General features: G+C 40.0%; 1 pseudogene; it reads right to left on the reverse strand.

The window, feature by feature from the left end:
• Positions 1–2,427: 2,427 nt before the first annotated feature.
• Positions 2,428–2,546, reverse strand: LOC111735467 (annotated as a pseudogene).
• Positions 2,547–3,885: the final 1,339 nt, after the last annotated feature.

Raw genomic sequence — 3,885 nt, forward strand, 5'->3', positions numbered from 1 at the left:
TCATATCGGGAGAAGAACAGTGAGAGCAGTTTGAGGGAGAAGGATTTGACAGAATCTAGTAGCAGAAGATTGAGGAGAAGATGAAAATGGACACAGCATGAAAGAAGAGAGGGTAGTATGAAAAAGGTCATGAGGTCAAGTGAGAGATTTTTAAAGATGGGAAAGACATGTTTAAATGCTAATGGAAAAGGATAAGAGGGACCTGCTAGGCACCTCTGTATCTGTCCATAACCATATCTGACCACAGCAACACTCAGAGAAGAATGGTCACTGCTTTATTTGTGTCTTTCAAATCTAATACAAGTTTCTCTCTTGGCCAACTGTAACTCAGAATTTTTTTAAAAAATGGAATTCTAGGAAATGTAGTTCTCAGTTTATCCAAGTTGACATAACACAATCCAGCACAGTCCACCCTTTGTCAACTTGGTATCCACACATAGTTCCTTAACTATATTTAATTTCCAAATGAAAACATCAACAAGACCATGCTTTTGTATAACACAATTTAACTATCCATACAACTCAAAACCTCTCCTAACAAAAGGATACACAAAGACCACTTCATCCGTTCTGAAGGGCAAAATTTTGCCACCCATTGGGCCCTCAACTGAGTCTTCAGAAGGCTATTACACAATTCAGGTCAGCTTCTTCCAGGCGATGGGAAGAAGAGTATTGCACTCATTCTCTGTAAAATGGGTTCTCTGGTAAGAAATAAGGTTGTATGGGATATCACAATGATGAATAAAGCATTCTGTAAGTCTATAGATGGATGGTTTGGGGAGAAACACCACAGGAAGGAAAGGCAAATCCATGTTCAAAATAAGTATCTATTGTAGTAAGAACAATGCACCTTCTCTTCCATGGCGGAAATAGCCAAATGTAATCAGCCTGATGCCAGGTAGCCTGAAAGGCAGTGCCATATTTCCAGCAGGTATTGGTCTTTGTTGTTGGCAGTTGGGGACTCACTTGCAGAAGTAACCAGATGGGCTCTGGTGAGAAGATGTCCATGTTGCTAGATAATCTCTATCCCTGCAGCCATGGATACTTTACACATGAGTGCATTAGGCTAGGACAGGAGTGACTGAGGAAAGAGCCTAACTGATATCGACAAAACAGGTCATCTTGTCTACCTGATTATTAAGATTCTTCTCTGGTAAGGTTACTCTTTGTTGAGCAGTCACTGAGGACACAAATATTATATTCTATGCTCATCAGAGAGGTTTATCCTCATATCTCTTCTCTAGATCTCATTATCTCCAATTCTCCAATCATCTTCCTTACAAGTCCATAACAAATCAACCACACTGTTAGTCACTGCTCATAAATTAATGTAAATCCATAGCTTTGGTCATCTTTCCTTTCAAGCGAAGTAACCAACAGGTGCACTGCTTGGAGTTTTGCCCACTGGGAAGATTTCTCTTCAACGCTGTCATTCATGGCTACACTTGAGTGGGGCTAAAGTGCTTCAGGCATCCAATTTAAACTTCTGCCAACATTTTTGGTAGACATGCCTGTAAATCTGACCCATTTTTTTCCCTCAATCCAATGATCATAAAGATCATCCCATGAGGCCGTAGGTGCAGATTAAGAGAGGAGACTCATAGACGCAGAAGTAGCATTTGTGGCAATGCAAGCTGCTTACTAATGCAATTTACTTGTGTCTTCAGGACCTGCTTGAGTCTGATCTTTCACATATCACTCCCACTTGATGATGAAGTGCTCCTGTGCACACCCAAGCTTGTTGGATCAGACATCACCCACTTTGTGAGGGGTGCGTTGTGAGTCAAGTGTTTAGTCTCCACTTGGGCCCAGCAATGTCAGAAGCTGATTCTCAAAAGAATAGTAATTAAGAAAGGAGAATATAATTCTACCTCAAAATATCACAAAGGTTTGCCTAATGCTCTATAATGTGTATCTGTCCAGACACTCTAAGAACCATTGGATCTGCTGAGTCAGACAATTGCTTCTGATGGTCTTTACCAATCCACACTGAGAAAAAGGCATCTGCATACCAAGAGCTGCCATAGGATATATTGTTTGCTTCAGTAAAGAAACCACATCTGAAAGAGTTGGGAAGAAAAGCTATTGGCAGAGTGGAGGAAAGCAAGGACAAGTTGGAACTTGCTGAGAACCTCTGCATCTGTCCATCACCGCATCTGACTATGATGACCTTCAGAGAATAATGGCTGCTGCTCCACTTCCAGTTTCTGTATTTGTGCAAGTTCTTCTTTTGGCTAACTCTAATTCTGAGTCACAGAGTAAAGGGAATACTGGAAAACACAGTTCCCAGCTTAACCACGATGACCCATCACGATCTGGTATACTAGGTTTTATATGGTTATTTTTTACCCTTTAACAGATACATACACATTGTTTATTCTTTCGCATATATGATTTAGTTCATAACTTAAAAAAGATTTTTTTTAAAGCATATAGCACCTGGTGTTCCCAGGTGGTCTCCCATCCAAGTACTAAGCAGGCCAGACCCTGCTTAGCTTCTGAGATCAGACAGGATTGGGCACATTCAGGGTGGCCTGGCCGTAGACAAAAAAAAAAGAAGAAGAAGAAGAAGAAGAAGATTTTAAAACTAATTTAAAATTTGATGCATAGAAGCTCTGGCAACAGAGATATTTGTAAAAAAATATTTGTGACTGAGAAAAATTACATTTTATATATACCATACTATTCCCTCTTCTAAAGAGGACAATCCTTTTCTAAGTGTTGAAATGGGTCTGAGGATGCAAACTGAACAGGGAACTATAAGATGGGGGTGAGGTAACAACGTGGGATAAGAGGCTGAAAAGGAATATGAGTTTAAAAAACAGTCCTCATCATGCTAAGCGAAATAAGCCAGACAGAAAAAGTTGAAAATCACATGATATCACTTATATGTAGGACATAAACCTAAAAGCAACAAATGAGCAGGACAAACAAACAGACTCATAGACGTGGACTATAGACTAGTGGTTACCAGAGGACTATAGAATAGTGGTTACTAGTGGAGTGGGGGAGGAGGAGGGAGGTAGACGGAGTAAAGGGGGTCAAATATAGAGGGGGCAGGGGAGGGTGAAGTGAGTAAAGGGGATCAAATATATGGTAGCTGAAGGAAACTGGACTTTGGGTGGTGAACACACAATACAATATACAGATGTCAAATGATAATGTACACCTGAAAATTATATGATTGTGTTAACCAATGTTACCCCAATAAACTTAATTTAAAAAATGAAACAAAACAAAACAAAACACAATCCTAAAGGGAAGGGTAAGATTTTTTAAAAGAAAGGAAAGCTGCTGTCCACAATGGAAAGCTGGGGAAAGAACAGAGATATTTAAAGGGGATTTTATTAAGGTTTAAAATATGATTTTGCAATATAAAACCTCTTCCTTTAGTTCCATGGAATTTTCAGTAAAATATCCATTTCTTGTCCATGCACGAAAGAGATAGACCTATACTGGGAATATGTCAAAGTGCTGAATGACACTTCATTGCCATGTCTCAAAAATAATGTATTCTTTCCCCGGCCTAACGTGCTAATCCCCACTGTTTTGTAAACTCTGCTAATGTGCAGGAGACTATGAAACTTATTTGACTTTCGATTGAGATCTCCTATACTAGAATTTAACAAACCTAGAATGAATTCCCATTCTTCGCCTTATTTCTTCCGTCCTCGTTCAACCTCACACAATGTAATACAATCCCACCGCTACATGTCCCAGGAAAAAAATCCTCTCCTAGCCGTTCCTTCACCCCCCCACAACTTGTCTTCCCCCACAAATAAAACACCACCAACAAAAAATTAGAGGCCTCACTGCGCCCCCCAACCCACTTTCAGTTTGCGACAATTTAATGCCTATCTCTTGGGAGCGGCCCTCCAATGCTGG

Source organism: Pteropus vampyrus, unplaced genomic scaffold, assembly GCF_000151845.1.
Source record: "Pteropus vampyrus isolate Shadow unplaced genomic scaffold, Pvam_2.0 Scaffold1000001543, whole genome shotgun sequence".
NCBI classification, from domain to species: Eukaryota; Metazoa; Chordata; class Mammalia; order Chiroptera; family Pteropodidae; genus Pteropus; species Pteropus vampyrus.